The 15,125-nt window shown below is 40.8% G+C and overlaps 1 pseudogene; it reads left to right on the top strand.

Annotated features, from left to right (window-relative positions):
- Window positions 1-854: 854 nt before the first annotated feature.
- On the top strand, window positions 855-13,704 carry LOC128936159 (protein-glutamine gamma-glutamyltransferase 6-like; annotated as a pseudogene).
- The last annotated feature ends 1,421 nt before the right edge of the window (window positions 13,705-15,125 follow it).

Genomic DNA, 15,125 nt, shown 5'->3' with positions numbered 1-15,125 from the left:
TATTTTTAAGTCTATACTGAGTGATAGAACATGATCATTGGGGCTGCAGAATCTTAAGCAGGTAATCCTCTTCAAAACTACATAGTTTTATTACTCGTACTCTTTTACAAAGTGATGGTACAACACCAAAAATAAATGTATTCATAAATCCAAAAAGTCATGGTTGTTAAAGTAGACAGGCTTAAAGTTTATGCTGACAAAAAGTACTCAAGGTTATCAGTTTGTGAGTTCTTTTTGAAATAAAACTTTTGGGAAATACTAATATATGGAGCTAACTTAACAGGTAAACAGATACCTGTTTCTAGTGGGAGCTTATAATTTTATTTGTCAGAGGGTATTGGAGATAATATTAGACCAAAAAAAAACCCCTCTGAAACCAACCCACAGCTATTGGACAAACCCAGAAGTGACATTAACCAACTTGGAAGTTAAGTCATCAGGAAATGCTCCTTTTTCCTTCAGACAGCTTTTACGTCCCACCACGCTCCCCATTTCCTCATCCTTAAAGATAACTTATTCATGGCACACCTATTATCTCTGTAGGAAGTTCTTCTTCTCTTGGGATTCAAGAGCATGCATTTCCTCTGAGTAAATAATTTTGGTATCTCCTCCCATAATTACACCCACGTTGAGTAGGAACTCTGGCATTAGACAGACATATATTACTGGAACCAGTTAATTCGTTTGACAACTTTACAGGTATTAATAACAACTGCTAAGTACCTCTCCCTTCTCTCAAATTTCAGCTGACAGCTCAAAAAGATTGCTGGGTTTTTCCTTTTTATGATTGATGTGACTTGGACATCCTTGAAGAGCAAAGTAGAAGTTGTATGCAATTCTAATAAGCTGAGGGAATGGCAGGTGAGTTCTGCAAGTCATTTGCTTCCCTTCAGCAGATATTTACTCAGGGCTGTTTCCTCAGGATTCATGCCCTGTAGGTATCTGCTCAGATTTCTTATCTGAAGGTAATTTTATGTTGTCATTTGTTCTTGCAGTTCGTTTTCAAATTTTTAATGCTGTTATTATTAAGAGTTGGTTGAGAATAATTTTTGAGTTAAACAGAGGATATTGGGACATGGAGGAGTAAAGAAATTTTAATTACTTGAAAAGGCACCATTTTTTAAATGCTTTGTAAGATATGTGTTATGCTTGGTATTGACAAAATTTGTGTAATCCATTCTAATGAAGCTGTGAGCATGGAACCTATAGATGGGAATTAAAAAATACATTAAAATCCTAACAAAGGAAAATAGCAACTGAGAGCATCTCTGCTTTTTTCAAGTTTTAAATGAAGATGATTATTGAGGTGGGCAATTGCAAAGCAGGGTTCTTTCTCATTTAATGCTGGAAAAAACATTTACAAATCAGCTTTGCAGGGCAAGCAGCAGATAACTACAGTTTGCTGTTGTCTCATACATTGATGCTAAAAATTCTCCTTTTCAGCTCATCAATACTTTCTCACATTAACTCATTGTGGTCTTAAACTACCAGAAAAAAAAATCTTCCTTGAATTTAATTAGAACACTTTTTTGCAAAATAAGTTTTACATTGTCTTCAAAGATTAAATTGTGTTTTAATACGCAGATATATTGTTTCAGATCTGACTTAGTATTTCACTGATAAGCTCTGTGGTATAGACCTAGAAGCTTGTTTGAAGATCCCTACAATAATATTGCATAGGCTTTAATCCATCCTTTCCGTCCTATTCTTTTTGTTGTTATTATTGTTTTCTTTTGATTTCCCTTTAAAATGGTGGTGGTCATGTGTCCCCATCCTGTCCCCACTCCCCCACCCTCAGCCTCATTGCACTTATGACATTTTAATAAAAATTACTTAGAAGAGCCTTCACCAAGGTACTTGCCCTGAGCATTTGCCAAAACTTGGAACACAATGCTCCAGGTGTATTTTGTAGTCTCCCAGAGCAGATATAAACACAGAATGTGCTTCTCAGCATTCCCAAAGACAGCATAACTGCTCAGGTTTGAGCCTGGCAAGAAAACAGGGAAGGGAAAACAATCTTGCAAGGAATATCATATTCATATTTGCTTGCCAACAAGGCAGTTCAGCATTTGAGGTGTCAGGAACCACTTTATGGGTTTTAAACCACAGACCATAATAACAGCATATGTGCAGGAGGACACAATATCAGAGAACTCCAAGCACACTGCAAGAATTCTTCTATGACATGAAATTACTGCCTGCTAGAACAGGAACTCCAGTGGTCCAGCTGGAGTTTGAGCAGAGCTGGATTCAGACAGATGGATTGATTTGTCAAAAGCTTCAGCATGTCCTCAAATACCTCTTGTTCATCTATATGAGACAGATGATCTCTCACTATGCATTCTCCTTGCATCTAGGCCAAATGGCATCAGGATCTAAGCAGGAAAAGTAAGATGTCCTAATTGCCATTCCTGTGACCCTAAAAATATGTATGTTGAAAACATAGAGGGGCTACAGGACGCTTTCTTTGGTGCTGATTATGAAATTACACCAATTTGCCCCTGTAAATTTCTTTTTAAGTCCAGTGGTAAAAGAGCATCCAACCCCGTAAAGGAAATACATTAGTGCTCTGTATGAGGGCTCTTTAACAAAACCCAAGGAAATATTTCCATTATTGACCAATAGACTTAATTTAATGGGGCATCTGCTTTTTAGTTGTACTTCCTCCCACAAAAGGTAATTGCTCTTAGTAACCTCACCCTGCCACTAAACAGCAAATGACCTCACGCTAGCTGCTTCTGCATGACTTTTCTTGTGTTTTATAGACCTGACCCCAACACACATCAGCTGGCAGCCGTCAGTGAATGCAGCCAACCACCACACTGACAGATATGCCAACACCGAGCTGACCGTGAGGCGAGGACAGCCCTTCAATATCACCCTGTACTTCAACAGGCCGAGGCAGAATGGGGAGAGCCTGGGGTTTGTCACTGAAATAGGTAACACTCCCATAGCTGATCCATGTCCTCAGAGAGCTCTAATCTTTACTCCTTGTAGTTCTCTCCTTATTTTATTTAGACATATGATTTTTCTGCCTGTATTTTTAGTGCTTCCCGCACCCCAATGTGCTCAATTTCAAGTGTGAGGTTAATGTTAGTTTATTTTATGAAAATATGTTTATTTTATGAAAAATCCTTTCATTAGGATCTTTTCTCCTGAGAAGCTGGGAAGCTTCAGCTTCTTCATGTTTTGCTGCTTTGGAATTGTTCACCCAGCATGTGAAATTGTTTTTACTTGATGACCAATGACAGCCAACTGTGTCGAGGCTGTGAGCAGTCACCAGATTTTATTATTATTCCATTCTTTGCTAGCCTACTGATGAAATCCTTCCTTCTATTATTTTAGTATAGTTTTAATATATAATTTTCTTTGAATATAATATATATCATAAAATAATAAATCAGCCTTCTGAAACATGGAGTCAAGATCCTCATCTCTTCCCTCATCCTGGCACCCCTGCAAACACCACCACAAATGGTGAAACCACGCTCTGGGATGGAAACCAGCGACTCCTTCTCTCTGACAGGGCCATCCCCCTCAGAGTCCCATCGCACCAGGGCAGCATTTGGCCTTTCTGAGGCGGGGGGCAGCGGCTGGAGTGCTGCCCAGGGACCCAGTGACTCTGCAGCCATGAATTTCACCATTTCCAGCCCGCCCAACGCCGTCATCGGGCGCTACAACCTCACCCTCCGCGTCACCGCAGGCAACAAGATCTTCTCCAGATACCTGGGCCAGTTTGTGCTACTCTTCAACCCCTGGAGCCCAGGTAGGTGCCAGTGCCTTTGCTCTTGGGCACAGCTGACCTTGTTGCTTTCCTGCCTGCACAGAGCTGCTCCCTCAGGCTGTCTCTCTTTGGGTCACCAGAGGCTGCAATCTCAGCCCAGTGCTCAGAGGCCTGGTTTCACTGCATTAAAAATCTGCTCCCACCCCCTTGGTACCCCAACACAATGTGCTATATGGGGCTGTATCACAGGCTGTTTCACTGCTGCCACCCACTTTGTACCCCAACACAATGTGCTATATGGGGTTGTATCACAGGCTCTTCAGAACTGAGCAGATCACTTTTTCTGGAGACAAGGCCTTCTCTGGGCGAATTCTTCCAGTGCATCACTGCCCTCTGCTAAAGAATTTCTTCCTAACAGCTAATCTGAATCTCTCCCTTTTTAGGTTATAACAACTCCCCTTGTCCTAGCACACTCAGTCCACATAAAACATTGCTCTCCCTCCTTTTTATAAGCCCTTTAGGCACTGGAAGGCCACAATAAGCTTTCCCTGGAGCCTTGCCTTCCCCAGAATGAACACCCCCAGCTCTCCCAGCCTGGCTCCAGCGCAGAGGGCTCCAGAGCTCAGAGCAGCTCTGTGGCCTCCTCTGGAGGCTCCAACAGCTCGACATCTCCTTTGTGCAGAGAAGCCCAGAACTGGATGCAGTGTCCCAGGTGGTGTCTCACAAAGCTAAAGGGGAGAATCCCCTCCTTCACCCTGCTGCCTACCCCTGCTGGTGCAGCCCAGGATGTGGTTGGCATTCTGGGCCACAAGCACACACAGCTGGCTCCTGTCCAATTCCCATGTTCTTCTCTTGGGTTGAAAATGGACATCTCTTGTTACTCCAACTTTTCTGCATTTCTCCTGCAACATGCTGAGGCTGCAAATTTCTAACCTCATATTTTGCAACTATGCAATAGTCTAGAAACCTGGATTAGCCTGCAAACGTGACATCCTGGTGCTAAGAGAACTCTTAGCCATTCCAGTGAGTTAAGAGCTTATAAGAGAAAAGTAGCCACACTCATCCACTATTTTTTTTCCATGACCATATGTTAGTCAAGAGCCACTAAGAAATGCGTCGATAGCCAAGATGAAAAAAGCTGCTAATTAGCTCAGCAAGTCCTGGAAGACAGAAATAATTACACAAATATGTTCAGGAAATTCAGACCATCTCTGCACAGTCCTGAGGGAAAAAACCTCCCCAGAAACCTCTGAAAAATAATTTGTGTGTGAGTTGTAATTGATGGAAACCACACTGTAGGGACAGCAATATGTGACAGCTCCTGAGCTGGAACACCAGCGTGGCTGTGGTACACAAGAGACCAAACTCTTCTCAGATGAAAACAGACAAATTAAGCTGTGCCCATTGCAATTTCAAACTAATGATTTTGTGGAAGAGTCCTCCAGATCTACCAGATGATGCATTGGCTACTGACAGATAAAAGGGAGTATCCTTAATGCTGAATGAAGGATGCTGCTGAATAAGTTCTGCAGAATGCAATAGCTCCCTGGTCCTGAAAAACAGGAACAGATTCAGTTTGAGGGTATTTTACCACTATTGTAAGTGTCATAGCAGAAGGGAAAGGGAAATTTATTTTCTTGGCAAAGGATAAATGGCAAATCTGGTCTGTAGATATAGTTCCAGGTGGGAGATTAGTCCTTGAGCTGACGAATACAGAAATTAATTCATTAGCTGTAATATCAATAAAAAACTACTTATAAGAAAACAGGACTAGAGATGAAAGAAAAATACTGGATTGGAGCACAGCTACTACAGAGTGGATCCTTAAGTGTAATCTGAAAAAAATACTCAGATGAAATAGTTCATCGCTGACTTTGGCACAATGACATTAAACAGCATTGTCCATGATCAGATGGGCTGGGACAACACACAGAAGTAACTGGCTGACCTTAGTGAGTGGAGAAGGTGAGAAGAAATAAGATATTATAATAGGAAATAAAAGACCACACCTCTAGGGAGAAATAACAATTATTTCAGTGACAGACTTATCACCTGGAAATCATGAAGAATGTGAAAGCCCTTGTTAATCAAAGAACAAAAAAGTGAACACAGTGAACACATTTCAACAAAGTGAAATGGCCCTGAAAAAGGAAAATGCAATCTTCAGCTGTATAAGAGAAAATAGTTATACAGATTTTAATGTTAATGCCATTGGATGAGATGACAAGAATTAAACCATGTTCAGTGAAGGGTTACTAGGACAAATTAATACAAGAAAAATTTTCTGGACCAAAAAAAAAACCAAAAACCTAGTTTAGTAAGCTATAAAGGTTTATTGAGAGCACATAAACCTTAGGAAAAAAACGTTCTTCATGTGATTATACAAGGACATTTAGGTTGCTCAGAATAATTAAATCACAGAGCTAGAAGGATCTTAGAAAGTCATCTAGTCCCACACCAGGGCTCTATGAGAGGTTCAGTTCAGCACTTAGGTCATTCCTGAGAGGTCTTGAATTCCTTCTCAGTGACCAGCCATTAGGGAAGCTCCAGCACCTCCCCTGGCAATTCCCTCCAATAAAGCACAAGCCTTTCTATTAGATCTTTATCCTATTAACTAACCAAATCTTTCTTGCTTTGACTTCAGTATATAATTTCTCATCCTACGTATGATTGACACCAAGAAGAGATTTTATTTCCCCCTGCCCCATCCTCTTCCCAAGAATTTCTGGAATTAATTACAATGTTTGCCCCATTCCTTGCCCCCATTTATTTCCTACCTTAAATAATTCTGAGTGAATTCATACTTCAGATTTTCAGGAATGCTGAGCATTCTTAGTGCTCCTCCCACTTTTCCCAACTGGTCCACACCTTGAGGTGCAGCACCTGAAACTGCACACAGGTCTCCATGTCCATGCTACCCCAAAACTTCAGGAATCAACAGTGATGATATTATTTTTAAAAAGTGTGGACAGCAACCAGAGAAATAGATTTCTATCACATTATACAATTTTTAAAATAAACTGCAATTTCTTTATTTGCAGGAAGGGAAGGATGGGAAGTTCCTATAGGAAGGTAAAGAAGTTGATTCAATAAAATAGAAAAGCTGATCTTTTTGTACGTATTTCCTGCAATCCTGAACCTTTCAGAAAATATCTTTAAATATTATGGAATTAAAAGCAGAGCTAAGCAGATATTGCTACCTAAAGAGCAACCAAAACAACCTCAACCTCTGTGGGAACCAATACTTTCACAGCAGCTAAATACCGTGCCATAAACTTGGAAAAACAAAGAACTCCAAGTGAATGGCTGAGCAGATTATCCTAATAATATTTCTCATAGGACTTTGGATCAGGCAAGCAATGGTCTTCATTTAGGAATCTTAAAATAAGACAAATGCATCTGGAAAAAAAGAGAAAAATGTCATCTGTGTCATTCTTTCCAAATCTTTTTCAATCTGTTCCACTTCTAACTACCCTGAGAAGACAGAAAAATGTGATGAGCTAGCCTGGACTTTTGTCTATCTTCCTCACAAAAACACAATGTGCAGACAGGGGACTTTTAGATAATACACAAGGCTACACTAAAAGTAGGGGAAAAAGGTTAAGTAATATGTTATGGATCCTTCTGTCACCTCCCACACCTTCCCTGGCCATATGTAATATCAGACATTATCACTGAACTGCACCTCTTCATGGAGCTGTAACAATTCTATTTTTCAAATAGAAGTTTTCTCCTTGCTAAATCAGGACAAAAATGTTTCTGAAAGGTTGCTGGTATTCTCAGCTTTAAGCCTGCCCAACTGGTTTCCAGGTGATGATGTCTACATGTCCAATGAAAACGAGAGACAAGAATATGTTCTAAATGAAAATGGAATAATCTTTGTGGGCAATGCAAGGTACATTGAAGCAAGAGGGTGGTATTATGGACAGGTAAGTCACAAGGAATTTGTTTGAACTCTCCTTTTGTCTCCAACAGCATTTATCTTATTATTATTTGCTGTTTATTTAATAACTGCACCAACCTGGGTGGCCTTACTTGTGGTTTGCTCGCAGTGTGCCCCACTGTCCCTATCACCTTTGGGGTGGGATGTCTCAGAAGGGAGGAACTGCAATAAAATCTCCTTTAATTCTGCTTGTGAAACCATCCATTTTCTTAAAAATGTATCTTATCTGATCACAGTTTCAAGACCTCCTAAACATCTGTCTCACCATGCTTGATCTGAGCCTGTACTACCGCCAGGACCCAGCCATGGACGTGTCCCGAAGAGGAGACCCCAAATACTTGGGCAGAGTCATCAGTTCCATGGTAAGGAATGGAAAACTTAACCCCAGCCCCACAGGAGTGAGCAGAAAGCACCTCTGAGGCTCAGCCATGAGCAGTAAATGAGGTACATACAGTGCAGTGCAGACAATTCACTTTGTTCATTCTGTCCACTGATAGATCAATGGAAATGACAACGACAATGGAGTGCTCCTGGGGAAGTGGCAAGGGAGCTTCCACTCGCATGAGAACCCCTCCAGGTGGGATGGCAGCGTGGTGATCCTCAAGAAATGGCGCCAGGACAATTACAGACCTGTCCAGTACGGCCAGTGCTGGGTTTTTGCAGGTGTCATGTGCACAGGTAAGCTGTCAGGATACAGGGCTGGGCTGAAATGCTGGGACCTCTGCTTTTATCAAAACTACAAAGCAATAATTTCTACAAAAGGAACAACACTGTGAAGACCATTAAAGCTGAAGAATCAAATTATTTAGACACTTCATTTCTCAGATATTTGTGATCATTGAAGCTTGTAATTTGTAATCACAAAGCTGCGTGCGTTCTGTTGCATTTCTTGCTCGTTTGTTTTTTTTATAAAATGTATTTCAGTTTTGAGGTGCTTGGGGATTCCAACTCGTTTGGTTTCAAATTTTAACTCTGCCCATGACGTGGATAGAAACCTGAGTATCGATAAGTACTATGACAGCTCTGGAAGAAGTCTTAATATCAGCAAGGATTCCACATGGTAAATATAATTTCTTCCATCTCATCAACAACAATAGAGAGAATCTAGACCTAAAAACACTAGTAGTTCAAAAGCAACTGAGTGGGCAAAATGTAATACAACCATCTAAATTAATACTGCAGACATCCATTTGGAAAACAAACAAACAACATGCTTCATTATTTTCTCCCTCCCTGCCCTGAGGTGTCTATACCTCAAAAGCAGGCAGTAAATCTGTGCTTTGAAAGAGGTACTGTAACTTGATACTTTGTGCCTCAGTTTAGAGTTTAGAAGTTTTTTTTTAAATTCACTACTCGTCTCCAATTGGAAGTTTGCATGACTACTCTATATTATTGTTCTTTTTAGACATTGTTCTTTGTCTCCAGGGATTATCATGTCTGGAATGAAAGCTGGTTCGTTCGCCCAGACCTGGGAAGGGCATACAATGGGTGGCAGGTTTTAGATGCAACTCCACAAGAACAAAGCAGAGGTAACAGCCTGAGCTCTCAGCCTGACTTCAGAGTCCTTCTCCAAACTGAGCACAACTAATAAAGTTTAACCTATTTTTTTTTTTTTACATTTTAGGAATTTTTCAGTGTGGCCCTGCATCTGTCTTAGCCATCAAAGAGGGTGAAGTCAACCTGGATTACGACACCTTGTTTGTGTACTCAGAGGTGAACGCCGACTGCAACAGATGGATTGTGTACAATGATGGAAGCAAGAAAAGAGTTTATTGTGATACTGAAATCATTGGCAGGTCCATCAGCACCAAAGCTGTGGGCAGCAATGGCCGTGTGGATGTCACTGCTAACTACAAATACCCAGAAGGTAGAGGAATTAGCACAAATTATCTCCTTTTATTGCCTACTGAATCCTTGGTGCTGGGGAATGGATAACCTGCTTGCTTTAAACATCTCTACCCTGCCTTCAGAAAATATTTCTGCCAGTGTGCTCAGATTACTTTCTTAATACAATGGGTGCTATATTTCTGGGTTTGTGCATCCAGTAGCTTCCTTATTAAGGGACAATACAAAATATACTTTAGTCTCTTCCACAGAAGTGTAAAATTTAATGCATACACAAAACAGGGCTATAAAATACATTTTACTACCCAAGGCAAACAAACCCTCAGGGTTTCACTCCTCAGTGTTTTACTGCAACCATATTTAATACAGAGGCTGGCTGCCATCAGATCAGCAGAGTATCCCTTAGCACATTACTGCATGTTCTGACCAGAGAAAAAGAAAACTCACTTTTAAACAAATACAAAAGCTCATATTTCATTTTAGTGATTTATTCACCTTGTCATGGTATATCCCCTGTGAAAAACCTGAATGGAGTTTAATGAAGATACAGGCAGCTTTTAGGTATTGCATATTTCTGAGTGATGCTGATAGCCTGTATTGGTCTGAAAACCTTTACAGCGAGGAAGTGCATTTGCAACAAAAGTAGAATTTTACTTGGTCCTCTGCTTCCACCAGGTTCTTCTGAGGAAAGACGAGTCTATAGAAAGGCCTTGAGTAAGATATTGGGAATAAATGTCACAGAAGGACACACAGACTCTCCTGGGGGAAGACCTTCAGAGACAATGAGGAACCCTGGCATTGCTGGGAAATTCAAGCTGGCTGAACCTCCAGTTTTTGGCAAGGACATTAACCTGGTCCTGGTCCTCAACAACCTCTCCTCGGACCGCAAGAGCATCCGGGTGGACATGAGTGCCTCCACCATCCTCTACACAAGGAGAGCAGTGGCAGAGATCCTGAAGGCAGCCACTGCTGTGGAGCTTGGTCCTAAACAAGGTAACTTTTAATGTCCTTAAGGAGCCAATACAGCTCTGCTCCCAGCCACAGGAAGGCAACTGGAAAGAAGAAGCATCCATATTATACCTGTATCAGCTTTTGGTGCAGCTACTCATTGTTTATGAGTACTTTTTACATTATTTTTTTTCTTCTGAAAATTTTGCACTACTTAAAGCATTAAGTAGATGTCTCATGAAATGTTCCATAGGAAGCTACACTTATGTTGTAGCTCCAGAAGCAGCACTATGTGTGTGTATCATGGTTTCTATATGTATATATATGTGCATGTGTGTGTGTGTGCTGATTAATTCATAGGAACACATCTTACTCTTAACAAGTAAAAAAAGTCTGATGTGTGCCTTCTGGCACACAACAGGCAACACCCAAAAAGAAACCAACTAGGAAAAAGCTTAAAAGTTACAGTGAAACTCTGTCTCTCTTTTGAAGAGTAAAGACTATTGGAATTATTATAGAGATCTTTTTCATCCCCAGGAGCTACAAAGATAAACATTTTTCCCATACACAGCAGAAAAGTTGTAGGACTACAATGAGCAGCTGACCAGGTCACTTGAAAAGGATCTCTGTGAAACTTGACCCAAACTTTCTTCTTGACTGAGGTAAAATAAAAAGGATTTAACGAGGGAATAGATTAAAATAATTATACCTCTAATAATAAGAGATACAAAGGGTCAGGAATCCAGTGAAATGCAGATAAGCAGACTCCCTCAGTTTCAGGCCAATATCATCTACTCAAAAGTGTAAGGGTCAAATGAGTTAAAGTAGGGAAAGATCACCAGAAGAGGGAAATACACAATCAGTCTCACAAGAAGGAAATATAAACAAACTCCACTGCCATATTTTTTCTCTTCAGTAATTAATGAAACCCCTCAATGTAACTCTTTTCTCATTAGCTTGCTTTGAAAATTTAATGGTTCCTAAATATATCTCTGATTTCTAGGGAAGCACATCCGGGTAAAGATCCCTTATACTCATTATGGAAAATATCTGACCACTGACAAAAGGATCCAAGTGACTGCTTTGTGTGAAGTCATGCGCTCGCAGGGGCTGAAGCTGCTGGTGGAGAAGACAATCATTTTGGAGGACACAAACATCATCATTAAGGTGAACAATTTTCTCCCTGATGTTCTAAAAAGATGCTAAAAGGTCTTTCTGGAGCTCAGATCTTAAGATGAGAATCTGGAGATAAATTTATTACATTTAGGCTGCCATTTCAGATGTTGTTCCAAAATTTTGCCTGCTTGAATTGAGAATGCAAGGACATGAGAGGCCAGTTCTGAACCTTGGCCTGAATCTGCCTTGTTTTTCAGAACAGCTCTGTTACCTTCTTTTTTCCCAGTCACAAGCCACTGCCTTATGTTCCACAGTCCTTGTTTTCATTCCATGTATTGGCAAGTGCTTGTATTGCCCTTGAAGAACATTGCCAAAATTCAGATTTAAACCCTAAGTTCTAACCAGTGCCAGTTCATATTGTTTTAGCACTTTAATCCTAATCAATTATGAGCCAAAAAAGAAAAAAAGCCATTCAGCAACCAAAATATCAGACAGGTTTAATGGGACATGTTAGTGTAGAGCCAGAGCTCTATTTCACTGAAATGATGCACAAAATATTGCAGACAGCTGGACAGCCCTATGGAGCTGAGCCACATCCAGCTTCAAACATGAGGAAAGCTAATGTTTGTCACATCCAGCTTCAAACATGAGGAAAGATAATGTTTGTCACATCCAGCTTCAAACTTGAGGAAAGCTAATGTTTGCCAGCTAAATGCCACTTGCAGCTCCACTGAATCCTGACTCCAGGGAGCAGAAACATAAGCCAGGGAGTGACCAGAAAGGTGTTTTGTGCCTCAGGTGCCCCGGAGGGTTGTGGTGAACAGAGCTGTGTCCCTGGAGATCTCCTACGCCAACCCCCTCCCGGAGCCCGTCAGCCGCTGCGTGCTGTTCGTCACCCTCATGAACCAGCAGGTCAAGATCAAGTAAGTGCAACCTGCAGCAATCCCTCACTGCCTCCAGCACCACCAACAGCACATCTGACTTCTCAAACAGAAGGAAAAAAACACACTTGGCTTGTCTTTTTTATATTTTCTACTTCTGAAAACAAAAGTGACACCATACGATTCCTTCATCGTGTAGTGATTCCTTAATCCTGTGGTGTTTCTTCCACATAGAGCTTCCTTAACAACTCAAACCTGCTAACATTCTTTTTTCCTGGGAAAGCAAATGCACCTGTCAAATTCTTTTGTCTCTCTGCAGCTTATTCTACAGTTTGGCGTTCTGTTTTTATTTTCATATACAATACCCTGATACTACAAAGATAATTAGGCTAAAGCAAACAAGTCAGACACTCCCCTTGGTTCAGCCCAAACAGAAAGTTGCTCTGTTCTCCTTTAAAGCAAGAAAAAACTTGCCTTTTCAAAACGTAAAAGCAATTTGTTATTTTTATTGTTTTCTTTTTCTCTGGACTCTGCTGCTGACTCTTTTTCTCTGGACTCAGTGTTGAGTAATAGTTTGTATTTCCTAATGCTTCTTCTATGGTAAAACAGCCTGACTTCCTTTGGCTGTGGAACTATTTGGACTTAATAATCCATAAAAAAAAGGAAAACACTGTTCCATAAAAGACTAAACCAATTTAGGCCAAAAGGAGATACAAGCCAAAGCACAATGGCCATTAGAAAAATCATTATTGCCAAAATGGATATGAACCAAGCAGGCATTGGACAGAGCACTGACCTTTGACATCAAAGAGTTTCTATTCTGAGTTTGTGCTGACTATCCAAATTTGCATCCAGCCCTAAGATGAAGCTGTGACATTGCACCTCTCTTTTCCATAATTCCATTTGAGAATAAAAGAAGATGGTTCTGTCCTTTCTCATTTCTTAGTCTACACAAAGCCTCAAACCCTAAATAATTCTCAAAACACAAGGCTGGGACTCAAGTAAATGCAGTTCTGTTTCTTGGGAATCTCATAAAAGACAATGCAAGCCTGAACTAAATTTCTTTTTTTCTTTTTCTATTATTTTTTTTTTTCAGTTTGGCACGACTGGCGCCGAGGGAGAGATCAAAAATTTTCTTTGAGTTCACACCTCGGAGGGCTGGGCCCTTACAGCTGCAAGTAGACTTCTCTTGTGACAAATTTTCACACGTTAAGGGATTTGTAACAATTGCAGTAGCCCCTGCATAATGTGATGGAATCAGCCTTCCATTTCAGCATTAACACAGCAAGACACTCTCCTCTGTATAGGGACAGGGGTGACAGAAAGGAACTTTGCACAAAAATTGATGACCTCTTACATTGCAATAGAATCAAGTCTGCTTTCATGGTGCTTAACTATTTAGTCTCCAGTTGTATTTCTCTTCCCTCCCACCCCCTGACAAAAGAAAAAAATGCAGCCCCTTCTTTATAGAAATAGTTTCACTATTTTCAAATCTCATTCTGTTAAGCTCCCAGTTTTGACTCTTCCCTCAAATAATTAATACAATCTCCCTTTGACCACATTCTAATTATCAGCAATAAATAAAAATCATTCTCAACTGTATTGTTTTGTAATGATTTATACATTCTATCGGGTTTTGCAAGAAATCACAAGTCTGAGGAATAGGGTTTTTTTTTTCTTCATTTCACAAGCCACTAACCTAGAATAATGGAACATTTCCTCCATTGTTCACCTAATATCTAATCTGTATTTTTGACACCTACAGTTCCATGAATGGGGAGAAAAAAAGCCTAGGGAGGATGGGAAAAGTGATGCTTGGCAGTATTTGTGTAGCCTGTGGGCACAGGCCTGTCACAGAGTGGAGAACTCATGTACATATTCAAAACAGTAACTTAATTCTCATGCAGCTGACAGAGTCCCAGGCTCCACAAAGCAATAAGGTTTTGCAATAGCGTGGCAGCCCAGCAGCACAGGGTGAATAACTCCTCTTGCCCACCACTGTAAGGTCATTAGGACAAGGAACACATCTGGCTTCAAACCTTCCCTGTGGCTCCCTCAGGGCAGCCCTGACCCCACACCTGTCAGTGTCTGCAGACAGAAACCTCTTTTGTGGGTTCCCAATCCCAGCATCTCCAGGGCTGCCCCAAAAGCCACCCTTAAGTGGCTTTGAGGATTCCCTGCTCCTGCAGCCTCTCCAGGTGACGACTGAGCAGGTACAGGAGCTGCCAGCTCACCCTGAGAGCAGGATGTGGGGCAATGGTGGTGTGCAAACAGCTCTGCCAAGCCTGAGGAGTTGTATTTGCTGTGTGACTTACAAAAAGTTTAAATCAGAATTAATAAGCTGGAAGAGAGCTGTTGGGAGTTATGAGCATGGGCACTTTTGTCTGACAGTTCAGAGTTTGAGGTTTCAGAGTCTGAAGGATCCAGATATAATCACAGATTGTTACAGAAAAAAAAACCATGCAAGAAACCATAAAAATCCCCTTTGGATTCCCTTTTTAAAAAATTTATTTTAACTGTAGGCATTTAATTTGCCTTTTTGGTTCCTGACAATCTTGATATGAAAGTGGAAACAAAACAGAAAACAGAACTGAAAGGAAGACACAGGGCAGGATGTAGAGGTGAGGAAAATAAGAGATCACCCCTTCTCCTGACGTCCCTTACTCCT

This window comes from Melozone crissalis, unplaced genomic scaffold (assembly GCF_028551555.1).
Source record: "Melozone crissalis strain CALT ecotype California unplaced genomic scaffold, PUWL_Pcris_2 ptg000017l_1, whole genome shotgun sequence".
Lineage (NCBI taxonomy): Eukaryota > Metazoa > Chordata > Aves > Passeriformes > Passerellidae > Melozone > Melozone crissalis.
Note: the sequence above shows the minus strand (reverse complement) of the source record. Positions and strands in the feature narration are given on the sequence as shown.